We start from the raw sequence: 20,411 nt of genomic DNA, 5'->3' as shown, positions 1-20,411 counted from the left end.
TTAGTGTGACATTCTGTTCTGGCAAGAATTTTGGATGCTTGGTATATACAGTTTTAACTTTAATACATACCATTTCAAAAATTGAAAAACAACAACAATCAACCCTTCTCTTGCTACTTCTTTTACATTTGTGTCTCTTCTAACACCTAGCCCCCATGTGCAATGTTGTGGGCATGATTTCAGTGCTTAAGTGTGCCAAATAATAAGCTAGGCTGTCTGGATTATAATCTGGTTCTGCCACTGATAAACAATGTAAGTAACAGTCAAGGATAGTTGCTTAAGCTCTCTAAACCTCTGTTTTCTCTTCTAGTAAATAAAGATGACAATTGTAACATTGTCAAGGTCAAATTAAGTAACTCACATAGAGCTCTTTCAAAAGAGTAGGATGGGCGTTAGATCAGATTGGTATCAAAATAAATACTACTGACATTTCAAGTTTATCAATTCTTCATTGCATGGGATTGTTTAGATACCTGGCCCATATTTGTTAAATGCCAGTAGAGACCCTAGTCATGATTACAACTCAAAATGCTCTCTTAAATTCCAAAGTAAACCTGTTAGAGAACCATCAAATGGTGTGTATAGTTCTTAGCATAGTGCTTGATACATACTAAATAATCACTCCTAGATATCATCATCATTTGCATCTTCATCATTCCAGAAATTGCCAGAAGAAAATGTTTGGGATCTTTTCAGAACCTCAATATTCTCCAAGATGGTACTTGTGCTAGCACTTGTGTGAGCTTCTCTTGTGCAATGAGCTGTTTCAAAGTGGTAGGATTGGCCTAGATCAGATTTGTGGGCCCACTTGAGCCTGATGTCCAAATAGTTACCAATGGACACAGACAACAGGGGGGTGAGGGCATGAGTGGGGGGTAATGGGGGGATAAGGGCACATATGTAATATCTTAGTCAATAAAGAAATTAAAAGTAAAAAAATATATAAAAAAAAATAGTTTGGTTTGTTTAGTGATCAGATCTGAGATCTAGTTTCCTGACTCTAGGTCTACCCATTGGCCAGAATGGGATAACATAAAGATTCTATGATTAGTGGAGAGATCTTCTCTGGAAAGTCTGGCCACATGCTTGTCTCATTTCCTTTTAATGCCATTGCTGTCATCTGACACAGCCTAACCCTTTATCTCAGCCATTTAATTTGAGGCTTTCTTGCTAGCCTTTCCCAAGGCTATACTGCTGCTCTATCTCCCTTCACCAGCATCAAAACTACCATGCGGGTTAATGCTATGGGTAGGACCTGAAGGTTACATTGCCCCAGTCGGAACTTTTAGAGATAATGCCTATCCCGCCTCACCAAAAATGACAAGATTTGCTCAAATTGGGTTATAGTTCCACATTCTCGTTTACCCCTTGTGTTTTATTGGTCAGCTCCTCCCTGGGGCTATGATTTCATGGTTTTTTCTCTCTCTGTGGAGGTTCTTTTTCTTTTTTTAAAAAAAATACATTTTTATTGATTTTTTACAGAGAGGAAGGGAGAGGGATAGAGAGTTAGAAACATCGATGAGAGAGAAACATCGACCAGCTGCCTCCTGCACACCTCCCACTGGAGATGCGCTCGCAACCAAGGTATATGCCCTTGACCGGAATCGAACCTGCAACCCTTGAGTCCGCAGGCCGACGCTCTATCCACCGAGCCAAACCAGTTTTGGCTGGAGGTCTTTTTTCTATCATGCAAAGCAACTAGCCACATGGTTTTATTCTTCCTGGCCCTAGCTCTTATACTGTGGCCTTATGACTTGGCTAGAGAAGAAGTCAGTCAATTTTATTTCTGGTCAGATGAAAAGATGAAAGTGTTTGGAGCAGAAAATATTTACTAAAATAGTTATCCTGCTCATCCTCAATTAATCTGAAGTCTACATCAAAGAGATAGCAATAGCTTTGGAAGCTATAGAAAAACATGAACACATCTGAGAACTGCCCCCACGGAGGATTTGATATTAGATAGCTTTTGATAACTTAATATGGAAAAGAGATAACCATTGAAATGATAGGATAATGGGAACCCACAATCTATCTAGGGATGTAAAGTTGTATTTCTTCTTAGTTTTATCAAGGATATAGATGAAACATGGACAACTATTTCTCCACTATCTTTCTGCTGTAATTAGTTTGGCAATGAGTTTAACTAGAATGATAAAAACTGAAATTTACCAATAAATTTCAATAATGATTACTAGTAACATTTCTCCTCTTAATCTTCCTCAGCCCCTTCCTCCTCCTTCTCTTTTTTCTCCTTATTATTGCTATAAAGCAGCATAGCATAAAAGTTAAGAATTTGGCTTTAGAGTTGTACAGACCTCAGTTTAAATCTAATTTGAAACAAATATAACGTGTCTGACGTTGGGTGAATCATTTCACATCTTTGAGCCTTAGTTCCTTCATCTGTAAGATAAGGACAATAATATCTACCTCATGGGGTATTTGTGGTAATTAAATGAAAGAACATATGTGAAGTGCTAAGAAGAGTACTTTCTTCAAAGTGAATGCTCAAAAAACTAACTTAACTGTATAGCTAAGGATTTGATATTTCCAAGTAGCTGTTCAAATGCTTTATTAAACTTATATAAAAAATGAAGTGGTTGTCATCATACCTTAGAATATGCTTCTGTCATACCTCTTTTCCCTTTACTGTCATCTGCTCCATATTCTATATGAATTTGGAAATTTTCCATTGGCAAGTTACCCAGAAAAGGAGGAGTAAATCAGTGAAGATAACAGTGAAATATAAGATCGAGAACATATGTTTATGATCCTGAAAGACAATAGAACAATGCCACTCAGAAAAAATTTGCTGGTAAGACACATGAGTATGTGTTGTTATCGAGCTCACACATGCTTTTAAGTGAAGACCATTTAAGATTTTCTCAGTCTTTCACTTGACTTGGTTAACCATACGCAAAGCTTTCATCAAAATGAAATACATGTGACATTTGATCATTGTCACTTTTCCTTTTAATGCACAAAGGGAGGATTAAAAATTTATGTAGAATCAGAAATTGTTTAAGATATGTTCCAAGACCATAAACTCTGTAAGGGTAAGGATTGTGCCTGTGTCCGTCTTGTTTTCCACTGTATTTTTACTACATAGCAAGTATCATGCCTAGTACATACTAGTAATAGGTATTAAAAACCAAACAATCTAACTGCCTACTTTGTATATAATTGTTAATATAATTAAGCATTTGCCTATAAATAGCATTTATTAAAGTATTTGTTGAAAAGTCTAAAGATAAGATGACATTCAGACAAAGGTTTCTGTCAGTTTGTCTAATAAGACTCCTTTATGTGAACTAATTATATTTAGGTCATTGCTTTGCCTTAAGGGAACAGCATTCAGTTATGATCAATCTGTGTGACTCTTTTCCAAAGGGTATTTTATTTTTAATGAAAAATTGGCCAGTGGTATTTTTCAGACTTGTTCATTAACATTTTAGCTGTGTTATCTAAAATGTTGATGTATGGTTAAATTAAGGTTGTAGTCCTAGGGGATAAACTAAAAAATACCAGAATGTTACATTATATATAAAGGACAAGGAGATTTTAAATTAGTAATAAACCAATCGAAATTGGGTTGTCTTGAAATCCTTAATGATGATTATGCAAAGGACTAATGGTAAATATATTTTTCAAAAGCTTCAGCATCTAATAAAATTTATTTAAAGTTAATTTCCTTGATGGAAGGTCTTGAAGTTTTTAATTAAAAATCTAAAAGAGTGGTAAAATACTAATATTTTATAACAAAGTAATGAGATTGATTATTCCTTCCAATGAATAGACCAGAACATATAATTTTATGTGTACTTCCTTCAAAGTGGTCATTTATTGCAAGGATACAGCCATGCTTAGACTTTCCTATTGCCAATAGCAATAGGAAAACTATTATCATCTATATATACTAGATATAAAAGCTTAAGTGACCAGATGACTGGATGACTGGTTGGGAGCTATGACACGCACTGACCCCCAGGGGGCAGACACTCAATGCAGGAGCTGCCCTCTGGTGGTCAGTGCACTCCCACAGCGTGAGCGTTGCTCAGCTGATAGAGGGGCACCAGACGCCAGCCTCTTCTGTGGACACCCCCCACCCCCGACCCTGCGTGCCCAAGAGGCGGCAGCGGCAGGTGCAGTGGAGCTGGGATGAGCAGGAGCAGCATGGTGCCCAGCCCTGGTTTGAGCTCTTCCCCTGGCTGCCTGCAGCTTCCCGCACTACATGCTGTGCGGGATCTATGTAAACAGCGGGCTGGAGCCCGACCAGCTGGTGGGTAAGGTCGGGCTGCGGCAGTGTAGAGGTCCACTGATCCCCGAAGGCCAGGCGGAGGGCCCCCACCCGTGCATGAATCCGTGCACCCAGCTTCTAGTTATTCTATAATTATGCTTCACTATTTTACTTGTTTACCTTAATAACTTGGCTGAAATGATGTTTGGTTGGTCATAAAAATCAAACTCTTTAAAGGATGAGAATGTGCTGTCACTGAGTACATTAAAATAAGAATGGTAGGCTTTGATGATTATTCTTAAAGAATTCTAACTTTGTTTTGAGAGATGGCAGCATCATTGGAAAAAGGTATCTATCCTCCTAAATGACCACTACATTGAAGATAAAACAACTTGGAGAAATGTGTAGTTTTCTTTGTAAACAAAAACCAGCTTCATTATTTTAAGAGTTCTATCAGTGTGGAGCACAGTTAAGGTAAGATCCTTACTTTAAACATAGGCTTCCTTTATCGAGGAAAGTCTTTGTCCATGGTACAACCGTGGGATAAATACATACACAGTAATAAGGGAGAAAGAGCCAATCACTCTGTGAAAAGAGTCTTGGAAATCAAGTGATTACTGACAGATTAATCTCAGGACAACTGCATTATAATTATGGCTTATGTATTTTGAATCAAGATTTGACTTTCTCTGTCAACTTTAAATGGATATATTGGGGCAGCATAACAAAATAAAATGGCCACATGACGTTACTGGAACCATGAAAGAGCAAGTGTTATACAGTGATTTCTATATAGGATTTACCCATTGAAGAACTGGGAGTGAGAGATGTTATTCCACTTAGTAGGTACACCCATCTCATCTATTTATTTTGGTGTGATTGAAGCACTAAGGCATCATCTAATGTCTTCCAAATAGAATATAACTTCTGGTGAGATCATCTACTTATATACTTGCATGTTGATGTCTCCCAATGCAAGATACCCAAATAGACACCTTGGTCTGAATTTCCCGTAGGTTCCTCAAATTTACCCTGTCATTATCTAACCTTCTCATAGTTCCCTCAGCCCTGGTCCAAAATTTGATTGTTTCTGTATTCTTTCTGCCCATTAATGTTGTGGCCAGCCAAGTTCCAAGAGCTGAACATCACAGTATCTTTCTTAACCCCTCTCTCTCCTCTGTTCAGTCCTATTCGGTTAGTCTGAAACTCCAAAGTTTATTTCAACCTACCATTTGCTCTTGGTCCCCACGACCTTCCTTAGGGAAAGCCCCACTATTCCACTGGCATTGTCTCCAACTTGAACTATAGCCACAGCAGACTCTGCTTTTTTGATTCCAGCCAATCCTTTACTTTAATGCCCAAATTCTTTTTCTAAGAAACAACTTCGAGATGTCACTTCCTGCAAAAACAAAACGCAAAAACAAGCAAGCAAACAAAACCCAACTACTTCTGGATTCTCTTTTTTTATAGAAGAAAAGTCAGTATCCTTTCACCTGGTGTTCAGAGACCTTTACTCCCTAATCCAAACCTAACACTTCTTCCCACACAGCGCTCTAAATTTCAGTCACACTTTAATTTCTTACCATTGCTCTGATGCTCTATGCCAGTTCACAGGTCCTCTGCTTCACACAGGCTGTTCTCTCTTCCCAGAGCATCTACTGTCTCTTCCCATCGCACAGTGCCTGCTTTCCCTCTAACACCAACTCCAAGGGCAAACTTGTCCCAGCTTCACCCAAGTGGTTGGTTGTGCTTGTCCTGTGCTCTATGGTCCTTATTACATTGTGATGTAATTATCTATTTAATTTATCCACCAATTTTGTTATCTGTGGTTTTTACTTGAGTTGTAGCCTCTGGCATGGCATATAGGCTAGGTCAGCCGTGGGCAAACTACGGCCCGCGGGCCGGATCCGGCCTGTTTGAAATGAATAAAACTAAAAAAAAAAAGACCGTACCCTTTTATGTAATGATGTTTACTTTGAATTTATATTAGTTCACACAAACACTCCATCCATGCTTTTGTTCCGGCCCTCCGGTCCAGTTTAAGAACCCATTGTGGCCCTCGAGTCAAAAAGTTTGCCCACCCCTGGGCTAGATAAATGATTGCTGAATGAAAAAAATGAAGAAATAGCAACTAACACTAGTATAAGGGGGACTCATTAAAAGGCAGGTATTATTCTAGGTTATTTATATGAACTCATTAACATTTCACCACAGCACTCACTATCAAGGAGGTAAAATGATTATTTTCATGTTACAGATAAGGATGTTGAAGCAGAGAGGTAACTTCCAAGTAGCAAGGGCCTGAGCAAAGACTCTGAACCCAGGCTTTAGACACAGGTTCTTAACAACTATACCTTACCACCTCTCAGTGTGTCCCAAAACCATAACCCCAAATTAATTAACTTTTGTGAAATCCTTGCTTTTAGGGAAAGTTAATTGCAAGGAAATTAAATTGACATTTATTTATCCAAGGCAGTTTCTAGCATATATACGATAGTAAGAAACAAAATTATTTGTCCTCTCTGACCACAACATATCACGGTATTAAATGCAGGGTACAGAAAAAATGATAAAAATGACACTTGCATTTCCAGAGTTTCTCTGAGGGAGTATAGCTTCAGTTGTCCACTGTGATGGATGTCTTAATATTGCCTCTATTTTCTGGCTTCCCTCCTCTATCATTTTTTCCTCTATTTAAAAACATTGTCCTTCTATTCCCTATATATTTCCTACATATCAAAAATAAACTATTTTCCTTGGAATATTCTTCTCAGAGTCAGTTTCTAGAAGAACTCTGCTAAGACAATGATGTTGATGATTATTACCTTGGTTGCTAAATATTGAATAAAAAAGCTTCAACTATGTCATTATATTAACAAGAAAGAGTTAAAGCACATTGGGGGACATTTTTTATAGTCATTGGTTATAAACTTGGCTCAGAGCCCTGCTCTGGGCCTCTGGTACATTGCCCAGAAGGCCAATAGGCACATGAAAATATGCTCATATCAGAGAAATGCAAATTAAAATGACAATGAGATATTACCTCACACTTGTCAGAATGGCTATCATCAATAAATCAACAAACAACAAGTGTTGGCAAGGATATGAAGAAAAGGGAACCCTCATGCACTGTTGGTGGGTATGCAGATTGGTGCAGTCACTGTGGAAAGCAGTGTGGAGTTACCTCAAAATATTCAAAGTGGATCTACCTTATGACCCAGTAATTCCACTTTTGGGATTTATCTGAGGGAACCCAAAACACTAATTCAAAAGAATATAAGCACCCTTATGTTTATTGTGTGTTATTTACAATAGCCAAGCTATGCAAGCAACCCAAGTGCCATCAACTGATAAGTGGAGAGAAAGGCTGTTGTACATATATACAATGGAATATTACTCAGCCATAAAAAAGAATGAAGTCTTAACAATTTGTAATAGCATGAATTGACCTAGAGGGTATTATGCTCGGTAAAATAAGTCAATCTGAGAAAGACAAATACCATATGATTTCACTTATACACAGATTCTAAAGAACAAAATAAACAAATAGCAAAACTGAAACAGACACATAGACACAGAGAATGAACTGGTGAGTGCCAGAGAGGAGGGAGTTTGGGGGACTGGGTGAAAGAGGTGAAAGGATTAAGAAGCACACATTGGTAGCTACAAAATAACCACAGGGACCTAAGCAAAGCATATGGAATATAGTCAATAATATTGCAATAACTATGTGTGGTGCCAGTTGGGGTACTGGAGATATTGAGGGGAGCACTATGAAAGTATATAATTATCTAACCACTAAGCTATATACCTGAAACCAATAAAAAATAAAAGAAAAATAATCAACTATACTTACTCTCAGTTGGAAATGTATTGTCGATCTCATATTTGTCAAAAGCTCTGACTGAAAGTTTTTATCTTTAATAAAAAGGGAAATTAGTTTTCTGTTTAATAAATGCTATTTTACAAATGAACACCTTAGCAGCTTGGAGTTAGGGCTGGGGGAGGAATGGGAGTGATAGGGTCCTTAGTGGTCAAAAAATTAGGAGTGGAATACTTCCATCTGCCCTGCCAAGCTCACAGCACAGGGCCTGTTAGTGTGAATGAAGACCAAAGTAATATGGGGAAAATAATTCAAATTCTAGTTATTGTGTGCTATGCTCCAAAGTATCAGTTACAATTAGGAAAATGAAACCTTGGAGTCATTTTTAGAGCATTTCAGTTCAAAACTACAGATAGAAGCCGAGTGCCTATTTAGATGCTGCTTGGGTTGGAAAGAGCAGCAAAATACTGAGCTGAGCCCCGACAGAAGGGTCTAGGGCAGCAGTTCTCAACCTGTGGGTCGCAACCCCTTTGGGGGTTGAAAGACCCTTTCACAGGGGTTGCCTAAGACCATCGGAAAACACATGTATAATTACATATTGTTTTTGTGATGAATCACTATGATTTAATTATGTTCAATTTGTAACAATGAAAATACATCCTGCATATCAGATATTTACATTATGATTCATAACAGTAGCAAAATTACAGTTATGAAGTAGCAACGAAAATAATTTTATGTTTGGGGGTCACCACAACATGAGGAGCTATATTAAAGGGTCGCGGCATTAGGAAGGTTGAGACCCACTGGTCTAGGGGAAAAGGAGGGATGCATGGTGGCATGTTGGAACAAGCACAGTGCATCTGGCCTTGGAAGAGATTCGTTTGGGCTTTATACCTCAGGGCAGGTCTCACACACCTGGAGAAAGCTGGACCTACCTGACATTCATAGATTGATTATCAGTCAGGCACTGTAACCAGATGATGTGCAGCTAATTAAAAAATATGATTTTAAAAAAATTTTTTTTTCTGATTTCAAAAGCAATTCCTTTGTGGAAAAATGAAAAAAACAAAAAAACCATGACAAATAAACAAAACCCAACTTAAACTCAAGTAAAGAAGAAACTAATGCTTCCATCCAGGGAGTTAAAAAATGTCAACCACAGTTTTAGTCCACTCTCTTCTCTATATTTCTATTTTTATGTACGTGTAATCATGGTATACAAGCTATTTTGTGCCCTAATTGTTATTTTACATCAGAAGCATTTTCCCAAATTACTACATAGTTTTTATTTCATGCCTGCAGTGTTTTACTCAGTAAACATTTTCCTCTTATTAGATATTTATTATTAGATATTTTATGAATGTTGTCATGAATAATTTAATGTTTATGATTTCTTTTAATATTTTATATATTATTTAGTAAAGTTATTGTTCCTCGAGAATATGAAGTTTGGACTGTCCTTATTGTTCACTGTTGCACCCGTCAGGCCAAGCTCAATGTCTGGCATATGGTATACACTTCAAAAATTTTTGTTAGAACAGCAAATGATGAATGAAGAGAAATTATTGGATTAAATGACATGAATACATTTTTATTGCCATTTTTAAATCTTAATACTGTCATATTATTTTTAATTGGCTAGATATTTTTACAAATGTTATTTAATTTATTTCTAAGAAAAACACAGTGGTGTAGTTGAAGAAATAGATGTTCAGGGATTAAATTATAGTCATATGGCTAGTGCGAAGCCAATATTTATACTTATGTCTTTCGATGCTAACCTTATTGTTCTGTTCATTTTGCCACACTGCCCCTCATCTAAATTTTCTCATTAAAAGAGAATGAAGAAGATAAAGACCGTAGGCTTTTAACTACTGTTTGCCTGACAGTAGTTAGCGGGAAGGTATAGTTGGTTGCCTTGAGCAGAGTTTGCCATTGTGCTTTGTGCACCACTCCCACAGAACATAGGACTTGCAGAGTTTGTTGATCTGACTGGTCCCTAATCCCATGCCGAGACCTATAGAATCAAAATCCCAGAGGATGGGAGATTTTTGTGGGGCTAGACTCTGCACCTTAATCTGTGTCCCTCAAAATGATGTGCTGAAGTCCTAATTCCAGATATCTGTGAATGTGATTTTATTGGAAAATACAGTCTGTGCAGATATAATCAAGTTAAGATGAGGTCCTACCAAATTAGGGTGAGCCTTATAAGACTGGTATCTTATAAGCTGAGGCAACTTTGGAGACAGGAGACTGCTATGTGAAGGAAGATACAGAACACAGAGGAATAAAACACTCTTTGAACACAGAGGCAGAGATTGGAGTGATGCATCTACAAGGCAAAGAAGGCCAAGCATTACTGGCAACCACCAGAAGCTGGGGAGAGGCAGGGAAAGATCCCCCTCTAGAGCCTATAGAGAGAGCATGGCTCTTCCAACACCTTGATTCCTAACTGCTAGCCTCCAGAACGGTGATGGAATAAATTTCTATGTTAGGCCACTTGGATTATGGTACTGTGTGTGTGTATGTGTGTGTGGAGTCCTAGGAAACCAATACACATCCCAAGATAAATCTTTTGCATGGTTAAATTTTGAGAGCCACTAGTTAAATTTGCCTGAATTTAAATCCTAAGCTGACTGATTATTAACCGCAAATAGTATTTTAAAACCAGAAATAATAAAGTAAAGGACAAGATTAATTTTGCTGTATCATCAATGGAAATAAAACTAATAAACATAGTAAGTTGAATCAATAAAGAAAGTTATATTTTGACATATATGAATTGCTGTTACCTTTTGAAAAAGAGATAAACCAAATCTCTATTGGCATGTTTCACTCTGGAAAAGAAGCATTTGTATTTGAGATCTTTTGAAAGAAGAAATCCATCCATCTTTAAGGGATATACTTATCATAATGATACAATTTCATTTTGATCCAAAGACTTTAATTTTGGCCACCAATTTTTAAAGAGCTCTCCATTTTAACTAATTATAAATTCCTCTTAAATAAGAATAGCTGGTTAGTAACTATTCCATAATTTTTTTAAAGTACAACAGGTAGTAATGTAAAAGGGTTCCCAATGATCCCCACCTTCTTTTATTCATATTTTGTATGATTTCTTCCCCTTGATTGTGGGCTGGACTATTGACTTGCTTTTAAAAAATACATGTTTTTATTGATTTCAGAGGGAGATAGAAACATTGATGAGAGAGAAACATCCATCAGAAGCTTCCTGCATGCCCCCTACTGGGAATCAAGCCCTCAACTGGGCATGTGCCCTGACCAATAATCGAACCACGACTTCCTGGTGCATGGGTTAGGGTTCAACCACTGAGTCACACCAGCCAGGTTTGACTTGCTTTTAAGAAATAGTATATGGGCACTTAGGCTAAGAATCTCTTACCCTTTGAGATAGCATGGAGGGACCTGGAGAGTATTATGCTGAGCGAAATATGCCAGTCAGAGAAAGATAAGTACCACATGATCTCACTCATATGTGAAATCTAATGAACCAAATAAATTGATGATCAAAAATAGACCCAGAGAAACAGAAACATGAACAGACTGTTGAACCTGAGAGTGAAGGCAGGGGAGGATGGGTGGGAAGAGGTCAACCAATGAACTTGTATGCATGTATGCATAACCCATGGACACAGGCAATGGGGTGGTGAGGCCTGGGGTGGGGGATGGGAGCAGGTTGGAAAAGGTTAATGGAAAAAGGGGGACCCATGTAATACTTTCAACAATAAAGAATTAATAAAGAAGAAGAATAAGAAAACTGAGGCTTATTTAAAAAAGGAAGAAATAGTACATGGTAAATGTGATGGCATGTCACTTTTAGATGAGGTTACAAAAGACTGTCTTGCTTATATTCTCTCTGGTTGTTCTTGCTTGCTTACTCTGATGACGCAAGCTGCTTTGTTATGAGTTACCCTACATGAGGCCCGTCTGGAAAGAAACTGAGGGCATCCTTGAGCCAACAGGCAGCAAGGAATGGAGACCATCAGTCCAACACCCACAAGGTACTGAATCCCATCAATAACCAACCATAAGATTAGTAGTGTTCTTGTCTCTATTTGAGCCTTGAGATGCCTGTAGCCCACTTAAAACCTTCATTGTAGTCTAGTTATTAAAAATCCTCCCCCAAGGATATGTTTTTTTATTGATTTTAGAGAGGGGAAGGGAGAGAGAGAGAAAAAAATACACACATTGATGTGAGAGAGAAATATCAATCAGTTGCCTCCTATTATGCGCCCCCATCAGGATTGAGCCCAAAACCTAGGTATGTGCCCTGACTGGGAATGGAACCCACAACCTTTTGGTGTATGGAGGATGCTCCAACCAACTGAGCCACCCGGTCAGAGCTCACTATAGTCTTGTGAGAACCTGAGCCAGAGGACCCATTCAAGCTGTTCACGGATTTCTGACCCACAAGTAACTGAGATAATAAATGTCCTAAGCCACTAAGTTTTGGGGTAATTTATTATGCAGCAACAGATAGCAAATACAAGAGCTATTAAAATGCCTGAACTTTTCCCCATCTTTGGAAATTTATAGAGATATTGTATTAATCTCCCCTACTAGGGTAGTTTTATTTGGTTTTAAATGTGAGTGATTTTATGAATCTCTGCTTACAAATTAGGGAATACAAATATGGTGGATTTTGATCCTTGCTTACCTACGAATCCAGTATTTTTTATGGTGTCTCACTTGGAGGTCATTCTGTCTAACCCCTGCACTTCTCAAATGATGAAGCCATTATTAGCTTGCCTGAGTAGGATTGCCAGATTTAGCAAATATAAATATAAAACATATAAATATAAAATGCCCAGTTAAATTTGAATTTCAGATATCTGGTGAATCATTTTCTAACATAAATATACGCCATGTAATATTTGGAAGATACTTGTATTAAAACATAATTTGTTATTGAATTGATATTAAAATTTAACAGGGTGTCTTGTATTTTTTATGGCAAACTTATGGCAACAAGTTAGTTACAGAGTCTGCACTAACAGCCAGGTGTCAGGTTCCCAGGCCAATATTCTTCCTCCCAGATGACCCTGAGATGCTGATGAAGGTCATGCTTTAGAAACTCATCCTGTGGTTGTGCATGTTGAAGTTTTAATGTAGTAACCATTACTGAGCTGCTTTTGAAAGGAGCTCATGGGTCATTAAAGGACAAAACTGATGTTCTTTGACACAATCAATGGCTCTCATTCTGCAAATGAAAGCCCAGTCTGCTAGCTTTAATGGAAGGCAGCTGCAGATTCTGATATTCTATAATAGCAAGGAGGACTCAATGATATTTGTTTCTGATTTGATTGCATTAATATAATGATTTAAGTATGAGACTATTTTAACCCTTTGAGTGCCAACCAATATCCTAGGAACTATGCTAAAATTGCCAACGCATTTTTGCTGATTTTACAGCAGTTTAGGAAAAAAAATTATGAATCACAAGTAAATGAAGTTACATATTCAATATCTTCCACAAAATCGTCATCTTCACAGCAAGAATTGACATATTTAGCAATATCACCATCACTAATAAAAGCAGACTTAGAACTGGACACTGCAGGAGGAGCGCGGTAGCGCTCCCGGCACTTTTGGCAAAAGACAGGTGGAGTGCAATTGCGCTCCCTGGCACTCTAGGGGTTAAAGAGGAACAATTTTAGAAAAAAAACCTGAATCAATTTTAAGGAGTTTTATATTTATATATTTAACATATGCAGATCTGTAAGCATTAAAGTAATTACCTGAAATACATAAATATACACAGTAGGCACTAAGAAGCCCCTTGCTAAGAGGTATTCAGAAACCTAAGCCTGTGTGTGATTGCTCTCTAAAATTAGTGGGTTTTTTGTTTGTTGTTGTTGTTGTTGTTTTTTGCTTTTGCTCTTTAGCTTTGAATATCTGTTTAATTGGTTAAGTATACTTACACTAGAGGCCTGGTGCACGAAATTCCTGCATGGGTAGGGTCCCTAGGCCTGGCGATCAGGGCTGATGGGGGCCTTCCAGCTGCTGGCCAGGGCCTTCCTTCCCCGGCTGCTGGCTGCCGGCTGGTTCCTTTCTTTGTTCTGTGCCACCCCCTGGTGGTCAGTGAATGTCATGGCGAGCGATCGAACTCCCGGTCAAACTCCCGAGGGGACACTCTGCATATTAGCCTTTTATATATGTCCTATATAATAAAGGGTTAATATGCAAATTGACCAAACGGCAGAACGACCAGTCACTATGACACGCACTGACCACCAGGGGGCAGATGCTCAATGCAGGAGCTGCCCCCTGGTGGTCAGTGCGCTCCCTACAGGGAAGCACTGCTCAACCAGAAGCCAGGCTCATGGTTAACAAGCGCAGGGGTGGTGGTGGAGCCTCTTCCACCTCCGTGGCAGTTGGACATCCCCTGAGGGCTCCTGGACTGCGAGAGGGTGCAGGCTGGGCTGAGGGACCCCTCCCCCCCAAGTGCACAAATTTTGTGCACTGGGCCTCTAGTAAATTATATATGGGTAATTTACATAATCAACTCTTCTTGATAATGGGTTTATGTAGAGTATTATTGTCTTTTGAGAATAACAAATGCCATGAAAAACAGAAACTAGTGGAGTAACAATAGGAAGGCCCAGTGATTAAGGAATTTGAATAAATGCCACTGAGATTTTACGCCTTTGCTCATTCCAGTACATTTATTCCATTGCATCCCAAGGCCTAGAAACACTTTATATTTTATGGTTTAAATAAAACTGTTATTTTTAAGAAGTTTAACTGATAAACTTTCAATAATTCTGTCTTCTTTGGGGACAAACAGCGAAGTAAAGTATGAGCAGTTACTTGAAACGCAACAAAATGTTAAGAGTCTTTTATGTTGAAGAATTTTTTATTTTTCCTAACTAATTCAGTACTGGGCTAGGTACACAATATTGATTACATATATATTTATTTGTGAAGAACGTAGGAAAAATTCATTGATATTAAAGTAAAATAATTTATTTATATTTAATAATCATGTATAAATGAATAATGCTCTACCTTTAATAAAATAATTCAGTTACATTATCTCCTCAAATCTCCAAAATAACCCTATAAACAGGTTTAAAGAAAAGATACATTTGCCTAAGGTCACACTGCTGGAATGTGGCATACATGTTTCAGTACAGTTTCTGACTCTAAGCCCAAGGATATTTTCACTGCCTCTGGATTTCTCTTACTGTTCTGCTAGAGACTGTATTCACTTCGCAAAAGTAGAGCCGGTGCTGTAATGAAACCAGGATTTATTTATCAAATGCTTAAGAGCCTTGTTTCCTGGAATTGATCATCTGGACCTTTTGAAGCCTGAAAATGGCTTATTTAGAAATACTAAAGAAGGTGGAATGGAAATTCACTTTTTCCATTTAAAATTCTCGTGGCTGATCTCATCTCCATTTAGAGTGCTGTATCTCTCTGAATATTTTACTGGATTTGTGCTGCAGCTGAGTTAAAGTTGTGCGCACTGCCCTGAGCCAGTGCACGGGCTATGTCTCATCATTTTTTGCTGACTGGCTGACTGACCCAAGTCTTTCAGGGTAGATGTGAGGAGTGCTAAGGCAGCTGAGAGAAAGCGCAGAATACTTGAGCAGTCAGGCAATGAACCAGAATAAAAGGATATGAAATCTAATCTCTGAAGAAAATAAATTCTACACAACAGTCTGAATTATCAGTGTTCTGATTTTGTTGGTGTGGATAATGGAGAACTGAGTCCTTTTTTTTTTTTTTTTTTGTCTTTAGTGGTAGCCCAGTACATTATAATTATAAATCAATAACCCCCTGATTTTATCCTCCATTTAAAAATAACCGTTGGACTTTATAATAGAGGCCCTGAACTCTAGTAATTGATTTTTCCCTTCAGCATACTGAGCTGAGGAATTCTGGGCATTTGAGAATCAGATTTATTTGAATTAACTGCTTTAATGTAGTTGTGTAGCCTCCTATGTCCATATACTCCTTTTGAGTGAAATTCTCATACAAAGTTGAAATTATAAAAAGAGCAGGACTGCAGTGCTCCTCCATAATTCATTTCTTTATTAATATCCTCCCTTAATTTTCCCCAGGCCCTACCACATACAAACACTCAGACATCTCAATGCCATTCCTGTTACATGCTCTTGTCTCCAGAGGAACTTGGAGACATAATCTTAGAGATGTAATGGCTTTTTATTTATATGCCAAGTCCAGTCTTACCAGTCTTTGTTATTTGTCTTTTTACTTATACTTTTATTTTCTTGTTCTTTTAAAAATTTTTCTTCTACTTGGACTTTATTTTCTAGTTACTTTTTTGACTCCTGGATTCCCAACAAAGCCCTGATGTATATCTTATGGACTATCTTTAGGTCTTTATTCTATTCTTAGCTTGCTGTATTCTATTGTGCTTTGCCACCTTATTGAAATATGCTCTTTATTTATCTAATGGCTAACTTTTTCCCTAGGCCTTCAGTAGTTTTGTATAATACTCTTTGAATGTAATCCAAGACATTTTTGCCTGATCAAAGGACTAATGGGGAAGTTGAAGTTCCTTTGACCATTATAATAATAACAAATATTCACCAAGTACTTCCTGTGTGGTAAATGCCATACTCTGTGTTTAATACTCATTTAATTACTAGAGGCCTGGTGCGTGAAATTGGTGCATGGCGGGGCATCCCCTCAGCCTGGCCTGCACCCTCTCACAATCCAGGACTGCTCGCTCCTAACCACTGGCCTGCCTGCCTGCCTCATCGCCCCTAACCACTCACCTGCCTGCCTGATCACCCCTAACCACTCTACCTGCCTTCCTGATCACCCCTAACCACCTCTGCCTTCCTGCCTGATTGCCCCCAACCACTCACCTGCCTGCCTGATTGCCCCTAACCACTCTGCCTGCCTGCCTGTTCGCCCCTAACTGCTTGCCTGCCTGCCTGATTGCTCCTAACCTCTCTGCCTGCCTGATTGCCCCTAACCACTCACCTGCCTGCCTGATGCCCCTAACTGCTTGCCTGCCTGCCTGATCACCCCTAATATCTACCTGCCTGTCTGATCACCCTAACTGCCTCTGCCTCGGCCCCTGCCGCCGCGGCTTCATCTGGAAGGACATGCAGAATAATGTCCGGAAGGTCGTTCAACTGTCGGGTCTAATTAGCATATTATGCTTTTATTATTATAGATTACAATAGCCATAAGGGTATCTATATTATCACTTATAGATGAAGGGAGCAAGGCTTTAATAGACATTAAAGTCAACATAAAGCTACAAAAAGAGCTTGGCCTTGGATCCATGTGTATCTGACTCCAAAGATCATAATCTTAACTATTGTAGTGCCTCTTCTTTGTTATAGTGTCTGTTAATTGAGTATTGATTTCCTATTCAAGTTGAGCCCCCACCTTCAAACCATTGCAAAATGTATGTCCTTGTTATAATCAGAAAATGGCTTTTTATTTATATGTGAAAGGCAGCTATCGCTATCACTGTCTCTCTCGTGTAGGTGAGAACTTGTGCAGAGGGAGGGAGTCTGTGGGGATTTCTTAGTTAAAATGTGTTCTGAGCATGTATGTAAGAAATCTACCAATTCTGCCTCCAATTCCCTTTGGATGTTAGGTAGCCCGCACAACCATTTATCTTGCACCTTCAGCTCACCAGGGTGAAGGCTAAATTTTCAAATGGCAGTTCTCCTTATATATGAGGGAAATGCAATCTGGTCTTGCCTGAGGTTTTGATTTAGGGAAGAAAGACCACAAGAGGCTAATCAGGGTCCTACTACTCATAATTTTCTGGTGCCCCTTGTACAAGGTGTTTTCTCTGGCAAAATGAAAGTCCCGACCTAAGGCAAACAAGGTTATTTCTAGAAGTGATTTATTACTTTTCACAGATTCAGGCCTGGAATGCTTATATGGTGTTTTAGCTACTACAGTAGGCAATGGAATTGGATTGAAGCTATGTGTGGAGAATAAGCATTTATTAAGAACCATATTGATGTTTGAACAGCAACTAAAAATATAGGACCCAGGAACGTGTCTCAGGACCCAGGTATATTAACACTACTAAATATATATTTTTACAGTGAATAAATTAATAAAAGGAAAAAGTCAAAGGCTTACTTTAAGAATAGAGTCTAGTGAATGAATTTATAGAAAGGAGACTAGAATAAACTTTTTAATAGTCATTCACTTTATTTAAGCTTTCAGAGAAGATATCCTGTAAAAATAAAAGTATTGGGATGTAAGAATAAGTGTATTTGTTTTTGTTGTTGTTTTCTAGTGTTTCCAGAAGCAAAAGCCCAAAAAAGTATTTATCGAGAGTTAAGCAGGTAGAATAAATTGTCATATTTTCATTCTATGAAATATAGCTTTGTATTTATTTCCTGGGAGAGATATGCAGAAACATTAAGTGAGAAAAGTTATAGTGTAATTATATATATGTATATATCCATACACATGTACATATAGAGCTTATTTCAGAGAGGAAGGAGGAGGGAGAGATAGAAACATCAATAATGAGAGAGAATTATTGATCGGCTGCCTCCTGCATGTCCCACACTGGGGGATGAAGCCCACAACCTGAGTATGTGCCCTGACCAGGAACTGAACCATGACTTCCTGGTTCATAGGTCAATGCTGAACCACTGAGCCATACCAGCTGAGTAATTATTACCCCCTTCTTTAAAAAAAAATTATGTACAACCACAAAATGTGTATGTATGTATATAATTATTTGTATGCACATACACAAACTTATCTCAGGAGAGTGAGAATGGAGGAAGAAAGGAAATTATAATTTGCTCTGCCTTTCACATATAACAACCAACTTTGTATTATTCCACTGGTTATAATAATATGCATTATTTTTAATAAATAAAAATAAATAAAAATAAAATTTTAAAGGAAGTCTACACTTCTAGTTAAGATATCACTGATGCTTGAAGTTTGAATGGATTTCCATGGTATCTTGAGTCTGAGGAGCTTGAGTTTTGCTGCAATATTAAAAGGCAGTCCCATCTGATATAGCAATAGATCCTTGAGTGAGAAACTCAGCCTTTCGAAGGCTCAGTGTCCTTTTCTGGAATCTTGAAATATGAAACAGATGCTTTCTGAAATCTCTTTTGTCACAGATATCCTATCTTATTGTTTAAAAATATTAATAAAGTATGTATGAAAATAGAGGTGGTACCAAGAGATGGCCTGGGGCTTTAGCTTCCTCTCTTGTCTTCACCTAACTCCTGCCCCCAAATCCATCAGTCCACCTATAAACTGCTTCAAATAGGTTTGGGATCTAAAGGAAAACAATAGGATTGTTATGTAAACTAAAATTCTAAATAATCAGCCTGACCTGTCCCTTACTTCATGTCCCTATTCTCTGAAACCTCTCCGAAGTAGAAATTCTAGGTCTGCTACTATTAGAACTTGCTCCATAGAATAAGGCAATGTGTGTGATTAGGATCAGAAAGGTCTTTATTCATGAAGTTGATTTAAAAGATAGTTTCTGGCCCTAACCGGCTTGGCTCAGTGGATTGAGCGTCGGCCTGCGGACTGAAGAGTCCCAGGTTCGATTCCGGTCAAGGGCATGTACCTTGGTTGCAAGCACATCCCCAGTAGGGGGTGTACAGGAGGCAACTGATCAATGTTTCTCTCTCATCGATGTTTCTAACTCTCTATCCCTCTCCCTTCCTCTCTGTAAAAAATTAATAAAATATATTTAAAAAAAAAAAAAAAGATGGTTTCTGGCAAGCCGAGTATGGCTCAACGGTTGAGCATGGAACCAGGAGGGCACCTGTACTATTCTTGGTCAGGGCATGCAGGAGGCAGCTGATCAATGACTCTTTCTCATCATTGATTTTCTATTTCTCCCTCTCCCTTCCTCTCTGAAATCAATAAAAATATATTAAAAATAATAATAATAAATATTATAATAAATAAAAGACTACTTCTTTGCACATAGCCTTTGGGAAAGATACACTTTAAGCTTACTACTCATTTATACCTCAGTAGATAAAGGTTTTTTTCTTTTTATTGAATTTATTGGGATCACACTGGTTAACAAGAGTATACAGGTTTTATAAAGTTTTAAAAGATCTTTTCGTTAGAGCAAGATTTTGAGATAGAAACATGGGGGGAAGGAAAGGGGTGTGGAGGGAATGGAATAACCACAGAGGGAAGAAGCTTTAAGAAAAGTGAGTGCAAGGGTGATCGGTACCTCCAGAGCTTGCCTTCCTTGACTTCCATTTTCCTCTCCTACCTCACATCAGAGGCATCGATAAATCCTGTCAGTCTTCTTTTCAGATATATCCAGAGTCCAACTGCTTTTCACACCACCACTGCTCCCACCCTTATCTAGATTATTGCAAA

This window comes from Myotis yumanensis, unplaced genomic scaffold, assembly GCF_028538775.1.
Source record: "Myotis yumanensis isolate MYYU_CA2020_CCGP unplaced genomic scaffold, mMyoYum1.0.hap1 SCAF_8, whole genome shotgun sequence".
NCBI lineage: Eukaryota > Metazoa > Chordata > Mammalia > Chiroptera > Vespertilionidae > Myotis > Myotis yumanensis.
Note: the sequence above shows the minus strand (reverse complement) of the source record.